Here is a 23,056-nt window from a genome sequence, read left to right as displayed (position 1 = left end):
CACCACCTGATCCTAATTGCAATTAGAACTACGCGGTGGCATAATTGTAATTAACCTAAAAATACTTAACGCATACCCGTCAAAGTCCACCGTCACAACCATCGTCTACTGTCATGAGCACCACCATCGTCCGTCACCACCATCGATCGTTGGTCACAAGTCAGTTAAGCAATTTTCAATTGAAATTGAAATTGAAATTTTGATGAGCCTAATTGATCAATCAACCTTGAAATTGATCTAATTAATCATCAATTTGAAGCTTCCGTCGATCAATTTTGAGTTTTTGAGATCTGGGTTTTGACATTGAACGTATTAACATTAAGTTTATACTTTCTAATTATACGTTCTGTTTAAACGTTCAGAACAAAATCAATTAAACTTTAAAAAGTTCAGTACAAAAAGTTTATACGTTCTGTTTATACGTTTTTAAATACTGTTGTTTATAAGTTTAGTACAAATATTATGTTTAAACGTTCTGAAACAAAACTGAATACCTTTAAACGTTCTGAAAAAGAACATCTTTAAACGTTCTAATACATTCAAAGAAGATCTGGGTGTTAAAAAAAATGAACATATTTAAACATTCTAATACGTTCTAAGAAGTTCAGGTTGTTAAAAAAAGTTTAGAAGTTCTGATAAAATTTAAAAGTTCTAAGAAGTTCTGGGTGTTCAGAACTTCTAAAACTAACAAAAAAAAAAATAATAAACACCTGTAAACATGAAATTGAACACTGAAATTACTTCATATAATCTCATAATCATCAAACAATCGTCAATCGACCGTTAATTTGATCATTGATTCGATCATATGAACAAAATATAGAGCGTCTGCAACTGGGTTTCTCCAAAACTCAAAATTGATTAATTGAAACTTCAAATTGATGATTAATTGGACCAATTTCAAAGTTTAATTAATCAATTAGTTCAACAATTTCAATTTCAATTGGGCAATTTTATCAACTGACATGCGAGCAACGATTGATGGTTGTGTCCGAAGAAGATGGTGGTCGCGAAGGTGGATGGTGGACGGAATCGTTGAACGATGATGGTGAAGGTGGACGGAATCGACGGGAGAAGAGGTTGACGAAGGCCGGCTCGCGTAATTGTGATTTTAAGATTAGGATGGTTATTGAAGATGGACGTTCCAGATGGCCGCGTACGTATTGTACGATAAAGGATTTGCGTATTCTATCCTTTATATATATATATATATATATATATATATATATATATCTTTTTTTTAAAATAAATAAGATATTATTTTTTGTTATATCCTATTTTATAGGATTTTTACATAAATAATTTGGTGACAATAATTTTTAATTTAATGAGATGTTATAACCCGTTAAAGGAATATCTGGGTTTGGTAAGACCCATACCCATGAATTCGGGTCAAATGCATGAGAAGCCTCCATTTAAAAATCAAGCAAATCTGGTGACTCCAAAAAAAGGGGGAGCGACCACATTGCGACACGTAGGATTTTTATGTCTTCGTTTATATATATTATTATATATATATATATATATATATATATATATAATTATATATTTAATCTTACAAATTATACTCATTGTCCTTTGATATAACGAAATTTCATCTTTCATTCTCAACTTACGAAATTTCATCTTTCTTTCTTTTGGTCTAGTTATATGTCATACATATATAGAACAAACACGAATTCCTACCCAAAATCTTCTTTGTTCTTTTATTTTTGAAAGAAATACCGGTTTCTAGTCAAACCAGAAACTTGTATTCTAAATTGTTGAGGCCATTTAGTTCCGCTCGCGTCCACTTGTTAAGATACACGAGTAGTAGAAGACTACCTGTTTGACACGAGAGCCCGCATATCAAACCAACCCACAACCCCTACAAATCACATATTCAGAATATAATGTTAGAATAGAGATACGATCAAGCAAACAGGCATATTCTTGAACAATTTATATGATAATAGTATCACCTTCGTGTATAGTTTCAATAGAAAAGCTAGGGCAATGCCAATGAGATAAAACATTGCTAAGTCGATGAACACGACCAGATGTTGCCAACCACATCCCCTAGCCACTCCTGTAAAATATTAAATTTCAACCCGTTTACTTATAAATATATTAATGTATGTTTTATACTTTATAGGTTACTTTTAAAATAAAATGTGAAGTATAATGAATGGGTCGAATGGGTGGTGAAACATGTTAATAGGTAAAAAAGTGAAATGTAAACAATATATCCGAACAAGAAAACCAACGAGTTTGTTTTATATTTTCGTAAAATTGAATTTTTGGTTTGATTTTGGTTCTGCGTATCATTAAAACAGAAACAAACTGACCAAAATGTATAAATTTTCATTTTTACCTTTCGAATTATAAGAAATTTATAGGGATATTGGTTTTTAATACTCTTAACTTTTACTCATTGGACAATAACACTCTCAACTAACAATTTGTCTCCCACCACTCCCAACTTGTAACTTATTTCTTCTATCACTCCCGAACTTAACGGACCCTAACTCCGTTAGTTTTTTTTGCTGGCGTGACATGTTTTTGTAGATGTGGCATGTTATGTGGAAAATGACTTCTTTAAAAACAAAAATTAAAATAACAAATACTACATACATACATACACACTGCTACAAATATAATCATCATTCCATCACCACCTATCATGCATCATCATTCCATCACCACCACATCGGCCTCCAACACCGCCGGTTTCTACCACCGCCGCCATCCTCCGCTACCTTCACCATCACCACCAAACCCTACACTAACCCAGATTACTTTGCTAAATTCAATTCTCTTGTTTACAATTGAATACATTATCATAGGCCTTTTGATCGGAATAAAGAAACGAGTATAATGCACTGTTTATTACCTTGAATCGATGCTCTACTGTTAATGGCGGAACTCGCCTGAAAAACGCGATGGCGGCGACACATGAAGATTACTTATTACATTAGCATGTCGGCGATGTTTGTTTTGAACAACACAGAAACAAAGGATAATACAAGTAATGGAGATTCATAATAAAATTAAGGAGGCTGGCGATTTCCGCTGCCACAACGTTTTTCCAGTGACAACCACTGCTGGAGGTGGTGAAGACAGCGAGGCTGGCGATGGTGGTGAAGGTGGCTCCGGTGGTGAAGGTGATGATAGAGGAATGGAGTGGTGGAGGTCTGTGGTGGTGTACACAGTGGTTAGAAACATGGTGGTGTTTGTGTCTGTATATATATATATATATATATATGTATACGTTAGTGTATATTGTGTATGTATATATGTATATAGTATTTGTTGTTTTTAAGTTTTTGTTTTTATTTTTAAAGAAGGTATTTTCCACGTAACATGCCACGTCTGCAAAAACATGCCACGTCAAAAAAAATACTAACAGAGTTAGGATCCGTTAAGTTCGGGAGTGATAGAAGAAAACAAGTTACAAGTTGGGAGTGATGGGAGACAAATCGTTAGTTGGGAGTGTTATTGTCCAATGAGTGAAAGTTGGGAGTATGAAGAAACACTAATCGACCCCGGGCAGATTACGGATAATCTGGGGGTTAAATAGATGTTTCCCATGAGGGGTTAGATCAGGCAAAGATGGTTCTTCTGATAACCTGCAAAACAGACATCGTAAGCTCGTCATTGAGAAGGGGGGGTTCCTCCTTGTGACCACCCTCCGGCGTGAGAATCAGACTAGATTGCTCTTGAATATAAATGTATATTAAGAGATTGCTAGAGCAGATATCAGGTATATAATGTAAGATACAAGATAAGATGAGATGATCATACCATTTGGGGTATTTATAGCCGAAGGTAGGTTTCCAAGAGGGTATAGCCGGCTGAATAGTATTCCTGTTCTACCAACTGTGGCCTACGCACGCGCCATGCTGGCAGTTGGTGGGTAGGCAGCGGCTGACAATGACCAGGCCTGCTGTGTACTATTCCTTTTCCACCAACTGCAGGCTATGCACGTGGTATGACAGGAGTTGGTGAGTAGGTAGCGGCTAATAGTGACATACAGTACAAGAGCATGCTGCTCGCCATACTGTTGTCAATGGGCTGTCGTATCTCTGGTCAGATCTTTTGCCCATACCTCGTCAGATACAGTACAAAAGATCTTCCAGTATCGTACGGACTGGCTCATTTGGGCGGGAGTATTCCCCCTCCCGCCTTTGTGCGGGATTCTCCCCGGCTTTGCTCATTCCTTCAGGTGACTACTGAATTATTGAGAGCTAAGTGCCTTGTGCGTGTAGCCTTGCTGCGCGGGTGGCTTTCCCTGATGGCTTGTATCCGCAGCTGCGGGAACAGGCGGAGTACTTCACCATTGGGAGGCATTTCTTGCGGGAACAGCTTGCGTACTGCGCGTAAAGACGTCACGTCTCTGAGCATGGTGGGTCCTGCGGATCCAGTTGGTTTCTGCGCAGACGTCTCTCTTCAAGGTGAGTCCTGCGGGTCCAACTGGGCTCTGCTGGGACCTACCTCTTCAAGTCCCCCCAGTCCAATGTTCTTCTCATGAATGTTTAATAAAGTGAGGTGAACTTTTGGACTTAAGCAAAGGGTTCTGAAAAGGGTTTAGTTTTAAGGTTTTCCATGGGGATTCTTCCCGCGGAAGTCCTTATGTCACTTGCAGAAATTCCAGACTTTCCTGCTTGATCTTTGGGTATGATGCGGGTAGGTCTGTAACCTCCTCGCAAGTCAGGAGCGTTGAGTCCCACTTGTGTGGATTCTCCATGAGGTTTTGGTAGTTCTGAACATAGTGATCAATTATGTTAAAACCACCAATTCCATCTTGAAGCTTCAAACAATGTAGTTCTCGACGTTCCCGCTATGCGGGGATGCTATTCCCGTTTCCGCAAGCATTGCCCAGAGGATCCTTCTTGGTTTCAATTCCCTGCGGAGCGCTAGGTATGTGAAGGGTTTTGCCTTAACACTACCCGCACTCGTCTTACGGTTACTTTACTTCCAAGGTATTCCTGGCGTCAATTCCCTGCGGGTGCTAAGTATGTGAAGGGTTTTTCCTTAACACTGTACCCGCACCCGTCTTATAGTTACTTGGTTGCCGAGGAATTCTTGGCTTCAATTCCTTGCAGGTGCTAAGTATGTGAAGGGTTTTGCCTTAACACTGTACCCGCACCTGTCTTACAGTTACTTGGTTGCCAAGGTAAGGGGTATTTTCCCGCTTTTAAATTTTTTTTTTTTTTTTTTTTTTTTTTTTTGAAATTTTGAAATTCGAAGAGTTGGTGAAAGGATAAGAACAGTCCAAACTACTGAAACGTCGTCCGACGGTTTCTTCTGACTGTGTCAGGACGTGCAGGAAGTTATGGCGACGTGACAGTATATGGTCATTCCAGGCGCTTTTTCAGGCGCGTGGGCGCGAATTTTCGGGCGCGTGGCCTCGAAATTACTGGCACGCGTCCTTTCAACAGCTGTTGCCAGCTTGTTTTTTGCCACGTGTCATAGTTTCATTGCACCTGCGATTTCTCTCTCTTCCGCATTAAATTTATCGCATTAATTGCGATTAGTATATAAAGGGGGAGAGGGTTCTTTGTAATCCACACTTTCACTTTTCTCTTCATCTTCAAAACGATTTCCGGCGAATACTCACCTTTTCAGTCGAGCATTCTCTTGAAATCGTTCTCTTCTTTCATACCTGCAAGATGTCTTCTCACGATCTTGAGGCTACAGCCCAGGAGGCTGGGGTGTACGCCGATGACAAGAGTACTGCTGGCGAGTGCCAGTGTGCTCTGCCTGTCGATCTATATCAGTACATCGTCAGGAAGTTCATGCTCGAGTCTCTCGAGCCTGAGTTTCCTGAACCTCATCAGACGGTGTATGATGCCCCCATAGGCAAGATCGGGGTATATGCTGCATTCTTTGTCTATGGGAATCTTAGGTTCCCGTTGACAAAGTTTGTGTACCGTGTCCTAGAGAGGCACGGTGTACACCTGACCGAGGTGCACCCGATGGCGATCGCGAAGATTCGCCACTTCGAGTGGGTGTGCCGGATTCTGGGCATTGAGCCCTTCGTCGACCGCCTGATGACCTTCTACTCTTGGAGGAGCATCCAGGGGTCGTATACCCTGATAACCCGGATCAAGGGTTTGAACATTTGCGCAACCGAGCGCAGTCTTCGTTCATGGAAGCGGGAGTTCTTTTTTATCTCCGCTCGCGCCATCCCCCTTGCCATGAAGGTCAAGAATGGGCAAGCACTCCCCAGCCTTCACGCCTCCAACTACCAGGAGGCGGAATGGTTCTCGAAGATATCCCGAGTCCAATCTCCGGTTTACCGCTTTGCGGAGTCCGGGATGGTGATGCTCGGGATGAGCCGGGTGTGGAAGGATGCGGATGCGCAAAAGATCCCGATCGTCCTCGAATACGGTTTGAACTCTATTCCTTACGGTATGCTCTGTTTACTTTGTTTATATAGGTTTGTCTTCTAACTGTTTTTCTTTTATTTCAGAGGGGAACGACTTGCAGTCGCTCCTGTATCCGAGGGAGGCTGACAGTCCCGCCCGGATGGGTACTCGTGCTCTAGATGAGAACGAGTTGCCCATCCTTGAACAGACGGCGGAACGGTTCGTGGAGGTCTACCCGCCAGGACACGAGATCCTGAGCGCCAGGCGGCCAGGTAAGGCGCTATTCAACCCTTGACCCCTCAATGCTGAAACCTCTGCTGGAATTCCTCTAATCTTGTGTTCTGATGAGGAATACGCAGATGGTCCCCCGTTGGTGCGGAAGAAGAAGGCTGCCGGCGGGAAGGGGAAGGCGAAGGTGGCCTCCACAGCCGATCCGGTGCCTCGGTCTGATTCAGAGACCGAGAGCGAAGAGGTGGCGGGGAACCCCGGTGGTGATAAGACCACTGCTCCGGAGGCTGCGACGATTGTCACCTCCGGAGAGCCCAGGATGACAACGGTGAGCGGCGTGAAGAGGCCGGCTCCATCGGGTTCATCCCCGCCTGTCCGCACTTTTAGGCTCAAGAAAACCCGTAAGTACAAACTTTATTTTTAACTTCATAGCTTTCCCTCATTAATACTTGTCTTCTTTGTGCAGGCGTGAATGCTACCGCATTCCAGGGTGGAGCGGGGAGGAGTACCTCCCCGCCCATAACGGTAGGCTTGGTCAGCCTACCTCAGGCGACGACCTAGGCGGCTGCGCCTGCGCCTGCTTCCGCTGGTTCAGTTGCTCACTCCGTTGAGCCAACTGTTCCAGCTGTGATGACATCACCGCCGGCTGTCAGTGCCATATTTACCGCATCTTTCACTGAGCTGGCGGTTACTTTTGCTGCGGACTCCGCAGCAGCGACCGCGGCGGCCTTTACCATGCCTCCTCCGTCATCGGCAACGACGGCCGATCCTTCAGGTATGCATGGGGCTTCTCGCCAACCTCTGCCTCCTTCCCATCTACCTGACCTCTTGGACGGATTTCCCTTGGGTTCAGGTGATGGGTTTGGCGGCTATCGGCCTGTTATTGACCCTACAGGTGCGTAGGGTTCTTTTGGCCTTTTTTTTTTTTTTTATATATCATCTTTTCCTAACTGCTTTTTGTTTTTGCAGTGTCGGATTCCAACGAAGTGTATGTTCCACGATGGAACATCCGCCGAGGAACAACCCTTTGCACACCTGTGGAGTGCGTGGAGTGGGCTCGTCACGCAGCTCCCAGTGGTGCGTTGAGGGAAGCCATGGCTAGCTACCAGGAGGGTAGGCTAACCAATGAGCTTCGGGTTCTCCTGGCCCGGATGCAGCCGCGCGTCGAGCTGCTTTGTCGTGAAAACGACAAGTTAAAAGCAGCTCGCATTCAAGAAGTAGCTCAGGCGCGGGCTGTCCGGGAGGAGAATAGGAGGCTCTCTGCCGCGGTTGCGGAGAAGGAGAAGGCGTTCAAGGCCCTTGAAGTTGAGGTTCAGGCCCGTCTCGAGGCCCGTTCCAAGGCTGCCCAAGCTGTTAACGAACAGCTTCGGCTGGCTAAGGAAACTGCTAGGAACACAACTGAAAGGGCCACCAAGGCTGAAGCTGTTGCTGAGCCTCTATGCCTCGAGAATGAGGAACTTAAAGCTAAATTAGAGGCGCTCCAACAGGCTCATGATGCCTTGGCGATGGAGGACGCGAAGAAGCTCCAAGAGATCCTGGACCAGAGGGGCGTGCTTGACCACACTGAGCGGAAGCTAAAGGGCGTTGAAGAGGCTGCTGCAAAGGAAGTGTTGCTTGCCAACCTCAATAAAAGTGAAGCCGAACGCGCCTGTAACCAAGCTCAAGCCGCCCTCCAAGAAGCTCTGGTTGCCAAGGAATGGCTTCTTCGAGAAGCGTTGTCTCAGGTAAGCTTTTCATGTCTTTACGCTTTTCTTTGTAAATAGAAAAGGTTTTGATACTTGTATTTTTTCTTCTTTGTAGGTTGTGCATCGGGTCTTCACGGAGACGTCTTATGACGATGCTATGAGCGCAGCCCTCAACGCTTCTCATGAGGATGGGGAAAAGGCCGGCTTCCTGCTTGGTCTAGGGTTCGTTGAGAAAGGCATCCCGCCTTCCAACTTCCCTTTATTTGATGTGGATACTGAAGCTGTATACGACCAAGCAGTGAATCAGTATGCCGCCTTCCCGCATCCGGTGGTGGAGAAGGTAAACGAAGTTGCCGCTGCTGATGATGGGCTAGCTATCCTTAAAGCTTTCCTTGAACCGCCACGCTCTACTGATGGTGCGGGTCCAAGTGGAAGTGGTCCTGAAGCATGATCCTGAAGATCCCTTTCCACCATTATAGATTTTTGTTTTTGTATAGCTTCTTTTGTATGCGGGTATGTACCCAGCAATCTTTGTAATAATTGAATTTCGATGGAATAAAGATTATTTGCCAATCCTTTGCCTTGTTTATTTCACGCATATTCTGATTTAACTTAGCAACTTCTTTAGTACTTAGATAATTTAACTTTTCAACGTGGTAGATAATAAGTTAAAGTTTTGCGTCCTCTTTCATGATTGTGCGGATAAGACCGTCACTTGCACTTAGTAGGATGGCTAAACTTTACCTATATCTGACCTGCGTGGAAGTTTTCCTCATCTTTTCCTTTGAAATTTTCTAAGTGTTTAGAATAAGTTAACCTTTGAACGTGGTAGATAATAGGTTGAAGTTTTGCTTCCTCGTTCGTGATTGTGCGGGTAAGACCGTCACTTGCACTTAGTAGGATGGCTAAACTTTACCTATATCTAACCTGCGTGGAGGTTTACCGTTTTTTGGGTTTATGCGGGTTTTGCCGCCTTCCCCACGCAACGACTTACTACATAATTATGCGGTGAGTACCGGCATCAGTGTTGAATAAATTAACCGTTCGACGCGCGGTTGTTAATAGGTTGTGTTCAGTTTCCTCTTATCATGATTCGTGCGGATAGACCGGCACTTTCATTTAGTGGGATAACTGAACTTTACCTTTAACTGACCTGCGTGAAGGTTTGCCGTTTTTTGGGTTTATGCGGGTTTTGCCGCCTTCCCCACGCAACGACTTTCCCCGTAATTATGCGGTGAAAACCGGCACATTCGTGTGGAAAGTTCATAAGTATAAATGTAAAATCATCAGCGTCGATGTTCTAAGGAGAATCATTTCCATTAGAAGTGGCTCTGGGCCTTTTCTTTACAAATTTGGAATTGATCTACATGCAAACTGTGTAATTGAGCTCCCTTCCATGTTGTTGGGATGGGAGTGCCATCGAGCCGATATGCACCTGGTTCGGGATCTCGTTGTTTACGCAGTATGTAGTCTCCAACATCGAAGCTGCAATTTTATTCGTGTTTTCCCCAACTGGGGTTCTACACGCATCAGCCTGCTCAGCGTTCATTGCGCCACGAGGTGTGCGAGCGTCCCATCTCTGACAAATGCTTCGACCATGTCCTTTACGTCTGTGCATTCTTCAGTGTTGTGGCCTTTTGTCCTGTGAAAGTCACAGTATTTGCTCCGATCAGCACTGTGACGATGTCGGATTATTGGAGCCTTTGGCCATGGGAGCTCCTCAGTGGCGAATATCTCGGTGACGCTTTTGGTGAGTGGCGTCCATCTGGAGTTATGGTTCGACTGTACGTTATCCCTTCCGCCTAACCGATGTTGCAAGCCGGATGAGGTGTCAAAGTTTACCCTTGACTGCCAAATGCCTAGCTTTCGCTTTTTGTTTAGTCGGGCGGCAAGGACGTTGTCTTCTCTTGTTTTCTGGGTGTAGAGGTTTGTGCTCTGGGGGAGATCTCTACCCAGTTGCTTCTCCGTTTCCACAAAGCGTTTTGATGCTGTCATGATGGCATCCCATGTGGATGGCATGCCATCTTTACCCGTTAAGGTGCGGATGAGCTCTGGGTCGTTCGCACCCTGGATGAAAGCAGCGCGAACAAGATCTTCGCTGATATTACCCAGACTTAGCTTCTTTGAGTTGAAGCGAGTGATGAAGTCTGGCAAAGATTCATCTTCCTCTCGAATGCATTTGAGGATTGTCCATTGCTCCTCGGTATACTTTCTTTGCTGGCTGAAGTGTTGGCTAAACTTCTGTTGGAAGTCTGCCCAGTCGTAGATGTGGTTGACCGGTAGACGATCGAACCACGCTCTAGCTGGCCCAACAAGCGTCATTTGGAACATGTAACACCACGTAGGTTCCGTCCAACTACTGACGGTTGCCCCCGCTATGAACCTGTTCAAATGATCGTCTGGATCGGATATACCATCGTAAGTGCCGATGTTGGACATCTGTTTGGAACTTTTTGGGACGATTGCTTCCGCAATGTCCCTTGCGAATTTGGACATTCCCGCCTTTGCAGCAGCTGGTGTAAATGTTTTGGAGAAGTCACGTGGGTTTCCACCCACGTTTTTTGGTTTGAAGGTTTCTCCAAAATGCCTTCTTGGTTGGGAGTCAGTTTCCTTACGCTTCCCTTTCGCCCTATGACGAGGGTTTGCGTCACTATCGGATTCCTCCGAATCATCGTCTAAGTATTCTTCGAATTCCTCAGGCTGTTGGAGTGAACGTAAGCGTTCATCCAACTCAGCTTGGAATTCTTTTTGACGTGCTTCCGCCCACGCTTTGACTTCATCGAGTGTTTGGCGAGGGAGCCTCGTTCTTTGTCTCCCTAACTGGGTATCGGTGAATCCCAGTGAGCGATTATTTACTGCACTTGCCCCAGCTTGGGTAACTAGGGTAGTGTTCGTAAAATTTACTGCACTTGCCCCGGCTTGGGTAACCGGGGTAGTGTTCGTAAAAACTGTGTAGTCGCCGGTATTCCCCCCAGTAGCTGGGGTTGTGGTTACCGGAGTTTCTTTAACCATCTTTCCAGAAGTTTGAAAAAACTGAAAAAAAAAAAATGAAGTTCTAGCTTTTATGCACGGATGGCGCCAATGAAGAAACACTAATCGACCCCGGGCAGATTACGGATAATCTGGGGGTTAAATAGATGTTTCCCACTAGGGGTTAGATCCGGCAAAGATGGTTCTTCTGATAACCTGCAAAACAGACACCGTAAGCTCGTCACTGAGAAGGGGGGGTTCCTCCTTGTGACCACCCTCCGGCGTGAGAATCAGACTAGATTGCTCTTGAATATAAATGTATATTAAGAGATTGCTAGAGCAGATATCAGGTATATAATGTAAGATACAAGATAAGATGAGATGATCATACCATTTGGGGTATTTATAGCCGAAGGTAGGTTTCCAAGAGGGTATAGCCGGCTGAATAGTATTCCTGTTCTACCAACTGTGGCCTACGCACGCGCCATGCTGGCAGTTGGTGGGTAGGCAGCGGCTGACAATGACCAGGCCTGCTGTGTACTATTCCTTTTCCACCAACTGCAGGCTATGCACGTGGTATGACAGGAGTTGGTGAGTAGGTAGCGGCTAATAGTGACATACAGTACAAGAGCATGCTGCTCGCCATACTGTTGTCAATGGGCTGTCGTATCTCTGGTCAGATCTTTTGCCCATACCTCGTCAGGTACAGTACCAAAGATCTTCCAGTATCGTACGGACTGGCTCATTTGGGCGGGAGTATTCCGCCTCCCGCCTTTGTGCGGGATTGTCCCCGGCTTTGCTCATTCCTTCAGGTGGCTACTGAATTATTGAGAGCTAAGTGCCTTGTGCGTGTAGCCTTGCTGCGCGGGTGGCCTTCCTTGATGGCTTGTATCCGCAGCTGCGGGAACATGCGGAGTACTTCACCATTGGGAGGCATTTCCTGCGGGAACAGCTTGCGTACTGCGCGTAAGGACGTCACGTCTCTGAGCATGGTGGGTCCTGCGGATCCAGTTGGTTTCTGCGCAGACGTCTCTCTTCAAGGTGAGTCCTGCGGGTCCAACTAGGCTCTGCTGGGACCTACCTCTTCAGAGTATTAAAAACCAATATCCCAAATTTATAAGATCTTAAGAAGCATTATATGTTACAACAATAAATTAGGATTTATGCACACCTGATAATACTCCTTGGATGGAATCAAGAACGATGGTGATCATCAAGAGGGGAGTCACTGACGTGTATTTATTTATGATCGTGTGACTATCACTGAAAAAACTGGCCCAAATATCATGACCGAATCCCAATGCTAAAACAACAACAAATGCAAGGATGATAGAAAGCTTTAGGGTCACAGCCATGGCATGCTTAGCTCTATCAATATTGTTAGCTCCCAGCTCGTTTAACACACGCGTGCTGTCAAGTTAATAATGTTGCTAAATTAGGCTGAGTTTAAAAGCTGAAATGTTGATTCCTATTTGGAACGAATAAGATCACTGCATCTAACCTTGCGGCAGCACTGAGCCCGTAAGTTAACATGTATGCGATTGCTTCTGTATTTACGCTGACATGCAAACATTTGATCATAGATGTGTGGTTAGAAAGAATAAAAATCAAATAAAGAGTGAGCAGATAAAAGTATATTAATTCTAGACAATAAGATATCATAATGATTAAGGTTCAACATAAAACTGAATAAATCAACACCTTTTTTACTCTTTACATTTGACATAAAACTTGATTGAGTTTATTAACGAATGATTAATCATACGAAGTTTCCCAATAACCAAATTATCTGAATCGTTTGTAAATGAAACCGAGTTATATATATGAGCTATAATTTAACTGAACCATGCTCACGCCTAATAAGCATACATAATCAAGACATTCTTATGCAATCAAGGAAGTTGTTATTTCTGAATCGGGCAAAACTCCTGCTAGTAACACAAGTAACTCAAAAGCACAATACTCCAAGCTATAAGAAATAAACACAAACAAAAAGATGTCAAATTCGGTGGAGACGAACAAGGCAGAAGGATCGTTTGTTCACGGAATTCAATGAAATTTGAATTGTGTGTTTGGTTTGGATAATTTGTTGGAATTGTAATCTAAATTCCGTTTTTAATTTTCTGATTCTTACAATTTGTTATTGAAATCTAAATTTAAATCCCTAAGAGCATTCTCATCATATCCCCAAAAATTATGTGAGGGGGTTTACAAATTATAGGGTGAGGTTTTGAGTGGTTGTGAGTGAAAATTATATGATGAAGAGAGAAAAGGTAATGATTTTTTTTTGTAAATTTGGGCAAACAAAGTTTGCTCATATTTATTTTTTAATATTTGTTGAATTGGTTGCGAGTAGAAAAGACAGAAAACAGTAATGATAAAAGTATAAAAAAATATTATTTAATTAAAAAAGAGAGAGAAATGTAGTGTTTTTTAGTGTAATTATAAAAATAGAGATGAGGGTTAGAGATGAGGGACAGGTTGAGAATGCTCTAGGCCATTAAAATTATTTCAAATCCTTTTTGTCAAATTTCAGTATAAATCAAATTATTTCAATTCCAGTTCCTTTTAACATATTTTAATTTCTAAAAAAAATATGGCCAACTAAACACACCCATATATTCATTGAATTACATGCATGTGCTTTGAAAACTTTAAAAATTTAAGAAATTATTAACCAAACCATAGCAGTAGAGGGAAGAGCCAACTTTAAAGTGGCAAAAACATGATCAAATGACTCCATGGAAAAACCTTGCCATGTTTCCTTAAACCTTCTGCTAAAAAGCGCATACCCTGCCAGCATAACTACCGCGATCCACAAAGAAAAAGAATCACCTATTCCCGCTCCAGTGAAAGCTAGAGACGTGTGATACACGAATACATAAGTTATACCGATATGGAGGATCAAAGGGATGAGTGAACACAATACTAAAGGGTATACAACAGATTATGTTTGGAGAAATCTTAGAATGTTTTGTAAAACCGCGTATGCAAACAGTCCAGGGACAAGATGTTTAAGGTAGATAGCCGCCATTTTGGAGATTTGAGGATCTTGATGGAGTAAAATGAGGATAGGTTCTGTGAAGAACCAAAGGATTGAGATGAGGAAGGAGAAGAAGATGGAAATTAAACATGATGATTGGAGATATATTCCTAACATTTTGTAAAGTTTTGCTCCAAATCCTTGACCACATAATGTCTCTAGTGCACCACTTAGACCAACCTGATCAAAGAAGTAGCAATTAACTCATATATCAATTTGTGTATCTGAACATTGTTGGGGGTAATTTTGCCTATGAGAAAACCCAACAAATATTTTATCCTATATGGGTATTTTATTATTATTATTATTATTATTATTATTATTATTATTATTATTGTTGTTGTTGTTGTTTTAATTAAAAAAAAAGAAAAAGAAAAGAAAAGAAAAATATGGCATGCATCCATCCGTCTATGTACACACAAACTACCTTGTGTAATTTTACTTTGGGCCCATTCAAATATATGTTAATGGGTATTGTGTGGGCTACGTAACTTGCTCAACAAACAAAAAGAAGGTATTATTATTGGGTGTTTAGTATTCTGCCGACACAACAATACATACGAAAAGTTATTTTGTGGGGTTTTCTTCCTTTTGGTCGACATCAGCAAACAGAAGACTATTAGTGCTTCATGTTTTGGTTGTTTTGAGAAGATAAGAGACACGCCAGAGATCGATTCATTCTCTCGTTGGTGATACCTCTTACTCGTATTATTTTGTAGTTTGATTCCTTATACTTGAAGTTAGTTTGTACCAAATATATGATGATTTGTGTATGCCTCTAGTTTTATCTAGAGAAGAACTTTGTATTGCTCATTTTTGGTGATAGTGAATTTGAAGCGGCTCTAGTAGTCCCGTGGTTTTTTACTCTCGCCTTGAAAGGTTTTCCACGCTAAAATTTATTGTGTCACTTTTACTTTTGAATTACCCTATTTTTTGCATCCTCATTGGTTCATTTGGGTCGGGAAAAAGTTTAGCCAAACGAAATTTAATTCCGCACTTTTTTGTATACCGTTCGTGGCTAAGTGGTCGTTTTTCCCAACAGAGTGGTATCAGAGCTTCGGCTCTTGTTATTGGGTTTAGACTTGATTGAACGATGAAAGCTAATACGGGTAGGATGGTGAGTTTGAATGGTTTTAATTATCATGTTTGGAAAGGCAAGATGGAACACCTTCTTTATGTGAAGGATTATTATTTGCCTGTTTTTAGTACCGATAAACCTGAAAATAAAACTGATGAAGAATGATATATTTTGCATCGGAAGGTTTGCGGGTATATTCGGCAATGGGTTGATGATAATGTTTTGAACCATATTAGCGGGGAGAGTCATGCTCGTACTTTATGGACCAAGCTTGAAGAGTTGTATGCTCGAAAGACTGGGAATAATAAGTTGTTCTTGATTAAACAGTTGATAAACTTGAAATACCGTGATGGAACTCCTGTTACTGATCATCTGAATGTTTTTCAGGGTGTTATTAATCAGCTTGCAGGTATGGGTATTAAGTTTGAAGACGAGATACAAGGTTTATGGCTTCTTGGTACTTTACCGGATTCTTGGGAGACTTTTAGGACATCGTTGTCCAACTCCGCGGCTAATGGTATTATTACTATGTAATTGGCTAAAGGTAATATTATAAATGAAGAGATGAGAAGAAAGTCACAAGGTTCCTCTTCACAGTCAGATGCCTTGGTTACCGAAAGTAGGGGAAGAAGCCATAGCAGAGGTCCGAGTAATAGAGCAAAACACCGCAGTAAGTCCAAAGGGAAGTTTGAAGAATATGAGTGTCATCATTGTGGTAGAAAAGGGCACACAATAAAGTATTGCAGACAAGTGAAAAAGGAGAACAAGAAGGCTAATTACAGCAATAAAAAGAACAACTACAAGAAAGATGACGGTGATGAAGGTACTTCTGAAACTTACACTGCCACCGAAGAGTTTTATATTTGTTGTGATTATGATAGGGTGAACATTGCACGTGATGATTCGAGTTGGGTTGTTGACAATGGTGCTACTTGTCATGTGACATCACAAAGGGATTTTTATTCGTCTTATACTCCTGGTGATTTTGGGAATGTCAAGATGGGTAATAATGGGCTATCAAAGATCGTTGGTGTTGGGGATGTTTGTTTGAAGTTTGATACTAGGATGGATTTGGTTTTACACAATGTGAAACATGTTCCGGATATTAGAATTGATTTGATCTCCGCAGGAACATTAGATGATGATGGTTTCCACAGTACCTTTGGTGGTGGAATTTGGAAACTCACTCGTGGTTCGTTGATTGTGGCAAGAGGTGAAAGAACTTCAAAGTTGTACATGGCACATCCAAATATGTCCAGAGACTAGGTTAATTCATTGACGAATTCTGATGCGACTGATATGTGGCATAAGAGACTTGCTCACATGAGTGAAAGGGGGATGTCTATTTTATTGAAGAAAGATGCCTTATCCGGTGTGAAAGATGTTCATTTGAAGAAGTGTTCTCATTGTATGAATGGTAAGCAAAAGATAGTTTCTTTTCATAGTCATCCGCCTCATAGAAAAGAAAGTATACTTGACTTGGTGCATTCAGACGTATGTGGTCCTATGAAGACTAGAACACTTGGGGGCTGCTTATATTTTGTCACATTTATAGACGATCATTCGAGGAAGGTATGGGTTTATACTTTAAAGTCTAAAGATCAAGTATTTGATGTGTTTAAGCAGTTTCATGCCCTAGTTGAGAGACAGACTGGGAAGAAGCTCAAGTGTGTTCGTACAGATAATGGAGGTGATTGGTCTTTTCAATGCTTATTGTAGAGAGAAAGGAATTCGACACCAAAGGCCACCTCCAAAGACACCACAGTTGAATGGTTTAGCAGAACAGATGAACAGAACCTTGGTTGAATGGTTTAAGTGTTTGCTCTCACATGCAGGGTTGCCTAATTCCTTTTGGGGAGAAGCTTTACATACAGAGGTACATGTTATTAATCTTACTCCTTGTATTCTTTTGCATAATGATGTTCCAGACAAGGTTTGGAGTGGCAAAGATGTTTCGTATTGTCATTTGCGGGTCTTTGGATGCAAAGCATTTGTGCATATTCCCAAAGTTGAAAGATCAAAGCTTGATGTGAAGTCTAGACAATGTGTATTCCTTGGTTATGGGCAAGATGAGTTTGGATACAGGCTATTTGATTCGATTTCAAAGAAGCTTGTTAGAAGTCTTGATGTTGTGTTTGTGGAAGACGAGAGTTTGAAAGATATTGAGAAGACACAGGTAGTTCCTCAGTATATTGATGATCTCTTTGATTTGGATCCTATTCCTACTCAGAAATCTGAGCCACAAGACGAAGATGATATTCAAAATGACGAACAACATGGTACCGATAATGTTGATAATCAAGAGTAGGTGGATTTGGATGAGGATATTCATCCCGAATTACCAGTAGATATGTCTGCATTTGTTACACTCAGGCGGTCTACGAGAGATCGTCAACCTTCTACTCGTTATTCGGCTGGTGAGTATGTCTTACTCACTGATGGGGGAGAGCCCGAGTATTATAAAGAGGCCATGGAACATAAGCATAAAAGAGAGTGGTTTGAAGCCATGCAAGATGAGATGAATTCCTTGTATGAGAACAATACCTTTGAGTTGGTGAAGTTGCATAAGGGCGAAAGATCTTTGAAGAACAAGTGGGTCTACAAGTTGAAGACTGAAGAGCATACATCACGGCCTAGGTACAAGGAAAGATTGGTGGTCAAAGGGTTCAGTCAAAGAGAAGGTATTGATTTTGATGAGATTTTTTCTCCAGTTGTGAAGATGAGTTCCATCAGGGTGATCCTTGGTTTAGCTGCTAGTTTTGATCTTGAGGTTGAGCAAATGGATGTCAAGACAGCATTCCTTTATGGTGATCTCGATAAGGAGATCTATATGGAGCAACCTGAAGGTTTTCAGGTTAAAGGTAAAGAAGATTATGTTTGTAAACTTCATAAAAGTCTTTATGGGTTGAAGCAAGCACCGAGACAGTGGTACAAGAAATTTGAGTCAGTTATGGGGAAGCAAGGCTACCGAAAGACTGCGTCTGACCATTGTGTTTTCTTTAAGAGGTTTGGTGATGAGGATTTCATCATTTTATTGCTTTATGTTGATGATATGTTTATTGTTGGCAAGAATGCGGAAAGAATTGTCCAGCTGAAGAAAGAGTTAGCAAGTCGTTTTCTATGAAAGACTTGGGGCCAGCTAAGAATATTCTTGGTATTTGGATTACTAGAGATAGAGCTTCAAAGAAGTTGCACAAGTCACAAGAGCAATACATTGAAAAGGTGCTTAGCAGATTTAAGATGTCTAAAGTTAATGTGGTTAGTACACCTCTTACTCCCAACTTTAAGTTAACTGAAAAAGATTACCCTACTTATGAGAAAGAGATTGAAGAGATGGATGGTGTTCCATATGCATCAGTGGTTGGAAGCTTGATGTATGCAATGGTATGTACACCGCCTGATATTGCCCATGCTGTTGGTGTTGTTTGTCGGTTCTTGTCAAATCCGGGTAGGAAGCACTGGGAAGCAGTTAAGTGGATACTTAGATATTTACGAGGTACTTCCAAATTGGGTATAACATTTGGAAATGGGGAGCCGATGCTTGTTGGTTACACGGATTCTGATATGGCAGGAAATAAGGACAACATGAAATCCATTTCTGGATATTTGATGTTATTTGCAGGGGGAGCTGTCATGGCAGTCAAGACTGCAAAAGTGTGTTGCTTTGTCTACCACCGAGGCAGAGCATATGGCAGCAACAGAAGCATGCAAAGAATTATTGTAGTTGAAAAGATTTATGCAAGAGTTTGGCTTTATGCAACAGTGCTACATGGTTCTTTGTGATAATCAAAGTTCTATTCACCTTGCTAAGAACTCTATGTATCATAAGAGAACAAAACATATTGATGTGAGGTATCATTGGATTAGAGATGCTATTGAAGACAAGTTATTTGAACTTGATAAAGTTCATACCGATGATAATTGTTCCGATATGTTGACCAAAACTTTGGCAAGGGAGAAGTTGAAGATATGTTGCTCACTCGCCGGGGTGGTGAGTTCTTTCTCATAGACAAAAAAGGGGAGATTTGTTGGGGTATTTTTGCCCATGAGAAAACCCAACAAGTATTTTATCCTACATTATTATTATTATTATTATTATTGTTGTTGTTGTTTTTTTTTTTTTAATTAAAAGAAAGAAAAGAAAAGAAAAATATGGGATGCATCCATCCGTCTATGTACACACAAACTACCTTGTGTAATTTTACTTTGGGCCCATTCAAATATATATTAATGGGTATTGTGTGGGCTACGTAACTTGCTCAACAAACAAAAAGAAAGTATTATTTTTGGGTGTTTAGTATTCTTCCGACACAACAATACATACGAAAAGTTATTTTGTGGGGTTTTCTTCCTTTTGGTCGACACCAGCAAACAGAAGAATATTAGTGCTCCATGTTTTGGTTGTTTTAAGAAGATAAGAGACACACCAGAGATCGATTCATTCTCTCGTTGGTGATACCTCTTACTCGTATTATTTTGTAGTTTGATTCCATATATTAGTTTGTACCAAGTATATGATGATTTGTGTATGCCTCTAGTTTTATCTAGAGAAGAACTTTGTATTGCTATACAAAGTGTGGCACTAGGTCACGTGCTATTCATACGAACTCGTAATGTCGAATTCGCATTACAGTACGTGGGTGTAGCTGGGATAAATGAATTCCGTAGGCAGTTAATACCTTCATAAAGAATTTCGTCTAGGGACGACGAAAATTCCCACAGGTAAAATAATTGGCATAAACAGCCATTTTACCAGGGGAGATAAACTGGCTATGGAACCGGGAGAAGGAAACTCCGGCTCCCACTCTGGTGGAATGCCATACGTCTCTAGCAATTTCTCGTATTCTGAATAGTTCCATGAAACTTCTATCTCGTCAATTTCAGTTTGAACATTCGACATTATCGAAGGATTTGATAAGAAAATATGAGAAAGTTTAGTGATTTATCAGAGAGAAATCAAAGGAGATAATCAACAAATAAAGGCGATAAACTCTTAGTCAGAAAATTTCTCTCCCTATTTATACCCATCGCAATTAATGCGATGGGATATGAACAGTGGAGAGAGAAAGTCATCGCCTAATCATCAACCGCCACGTCACGCCGGAAATTCGAGAAAGAGAAAAAATTGCACAGTCGGATACAGTGACAGCCGTAAAAAACGTTCCATCACCGATTCACGCGCCTACGAGTGGCCAACTTGTCCTTTTTTCATGATTATCTATACCAATAGAAGATATTTTCTACCTAACTTCAAAATTCAAAAAACCCCAAAATACATTAAGTCCAGAATTTCACCCGCATAAAGATTTCACACGGAAGAAACACTGGACTGGAGGACTTATAGTGGTAGGGTGCCAAAAAGACCCAAATACCCTTAAGTACCACCCGCGGGTCATAGAAGAACCTCTTACATATCACCCACAGGACATATGGATCACCCGCATATCACGGTAGAGGAAGAACGTCCTCATACCACGCGCAGAAGCATCCTGGCACCCTCAGAAGTCGTCCGCAGGACAAGACATTGGTCCGCCAATATGACAAGAGGGTAATGCCAATTAGACAGCTGTCAATAACTAACTACACTCTAGAAGAACGTCCACGATTGTTACTTGAGGAGTACGTGACTTACCCACCAATGAAAGAAGGACACCTAGCCAGTTTGTTATAACCGTGCACATGGCCAGGGTGCAATTCGTCCTATCATTAGGTGACATGTGTCCAGGTTTTTATACCCATGAACATGGGACGTATAGCTCAAGCTATCATAAGAGGACACGCGTCCAGACAGTTATTAAGATATTTTGGAAGAGGACAACTGGCCCAATCACCTTCCTACATCATTCGGCTATAAATACCTTGTCAACCTGCATAAGGTATCCATTCACATTCACTCACCGGTATTCTTACTTGCATATATTCTGACTACTCTTAGTCTGTGGTACTCCAGTACTTCTCTCTTTACGAACGTTACTGATTCTCACGTCGGAGGTGGTTACAGGTAGACCCCCCCTCTTGTCCTTCCTGTAACGAGACTCACGGTGTCTGTTTTGCAGATTTCAGTCATTGGACTTTGAGAAGTTGTGCTCATACTGTGTTAGTAGTTATCATATTTTACCCTGTGGAATCATTGGATCAAGGACCCATATCAGGGGATCGGATCCGTATTTCTTCACAACCGAACACTACCGAGTAAGACATGGCATCTAAAACTTAATTATTTCCCTGTTAGTCTTAATCACCACCACTAATTAATCACAATGCTAATAGATGATTTTAATATCTAACTCTCGTATTAGACCAATTCCCTACAAATCCCACGAATTGGCTGGCATATAACAGTCAACTATGTTATAAAATTACACATGACTACTAGTTCATGTCTAGCGTGTTTTTATACAGATAATATCTGAAGATTAACTAACCATGAAGGAGAATCCGGTAGCGGTGGCCCACGAGTTGGCGAGGTTAGCCGCAGCTAGCTCAACTTCACCGAGGTGGCCGGAGAACATGACGGATACTAGTGGTATCGCATAATAAGCAAGATTGGTTAGTATCATAGGCAGGGAAAATAATATATGAAATTTAGCCTCTTCACAATCCACCACCTTCTTCCACCACCGATCACGACCGCTGTAGAAACATGAAATGAATCTGACCTGATCCATGACGATGTTCCCGGTCTTCGAGATGAACGAACCACGACTCGATCTTCTTCTCCGGTAGCTTGAGATCTGCAATGGTTTTTGGGGGTGTGGAGGTGACTGCTAAGAAATCTCGAGGATCTCTTGTTTACAGACACAAAAATGGTTATATGGTGGTGGCTCTTATTGAGGACCTTTTTTAATAATGAGGTGGAGACTTCCTTATATAGGGAGCCTCATGGCCACCATCATGGTACCCTAATGGGCCTAGCCCAGTTAGGGTTACCTCCACAAAACCCCCTCAGCCCAATAATATTGTATTAGTCCATATAATAAAATAAGCCAAACACAATAAATTAAGGTCGTAAGCCGGGTTTAGTACCATACCCCTACAACCCCCCCAAGTCCAGTGTTGCTCCAGTGTTGCTCCTAGGCGTGCAAGCGTTTAGGTGGACTTCATAAGGTGTGTTAGGATAGGAGGCGGTTTTTTCCCCTTTCTTCGGCCTTGTCTTTATTGTCTTTGAGTTTTGAGAGGTTTTCTCCATGATGGTGACATGTTGTGATCCTTATGATAATAATGGTGCACTGGCATGAATAAGATATAGCGCGCATCATAACAACAGTGGCGCGGGGCCTGATAAAAGATAGAGTGCGCATCTCGATAATAATGTAATGCAACTTGCGTGCGAGGCAGCTTACGAGCTATAAAAATAATAAAGCTTGCGCGCGAGGCGACTTACGAGCTATTAAATAATGAAGCATGCGCGAGTTGCGGCTTATGAGCTATAATATGATGATAATGACTGGCCCAAAAGGGCCTCTTCTACGCAGGATGACTATCCCGGCTTGTCTTTAAAATAATAATGTCATAGGTGCTTGTGCGACTCGTAGCCGAACCTGCAAAAACATATAAACTAAAAGTGGATGTATTACAAGGTTCCCATCCTCGGGCAAATTATGAGGTGTGCCCAACCTACGTTGGCGCGTGGCCGTTTGGGATATTATTAGGCTCCCGACCTTTATGTTTGGCGCGTGGCCATGTGGGATATTATTAGGCT

General features: G+C 42.0%; 1 pseudogene across 1 annotated transcript; it reads right to left on the bottom strand.

The window, feature by feature from the left end:
- Nucleotides 1-1,628: 1,628 nt before the first annotated feature.
- On the bottom strand, nucleotides 1,629-22,022 carry LOC143541872 (protein DETOXIFICATION 19-like; annotated as a pseudogene). The gene is made up of 8 exons (XR_013136822.1): nucleotides 21,780-22,022; nucleotides 13,912-14,456; nucleotides 13,124-13,202; nucleotides 13,015-13,022; nucleotides 12,735-12,791; nucleotides 12,405-12,643; nucleotides 1,962-2,068; nucleotides 1,629-1,867 (listed from the first exon to the last, which is right to left on the bottom strand). The product of XR_013136822.1 is annotated as a protein DETOXIFICATION 19-like (transcript).
- Between the last annotated feature and the right edge of the window lie 1,034 nt (nucleotides 22,023-23,056).

Source organism: Bidens hawaiensis, unplaced genomic scaffold (assembly GCF_021521415.1).
Source record: "Bidens hawaiensis isolate Kalapana, Puna unplaced genomic scaffold, B.hawaiensis_p1.1 tig00012685_1, whole genome shotgun sequence".
Classification (NCBI taxonomy): domain Eukaryota; kingdom Viridiplantae; phylum Streptophyta; class Magnoliopsida; order Asterales; family Asteraceae; genus Bidens; species Bidens hawaiensis.
Note: the sequence above shows the minus strand (reverse complement) of the source record. Positions and strands in the feature narration are given on the sequence as shown.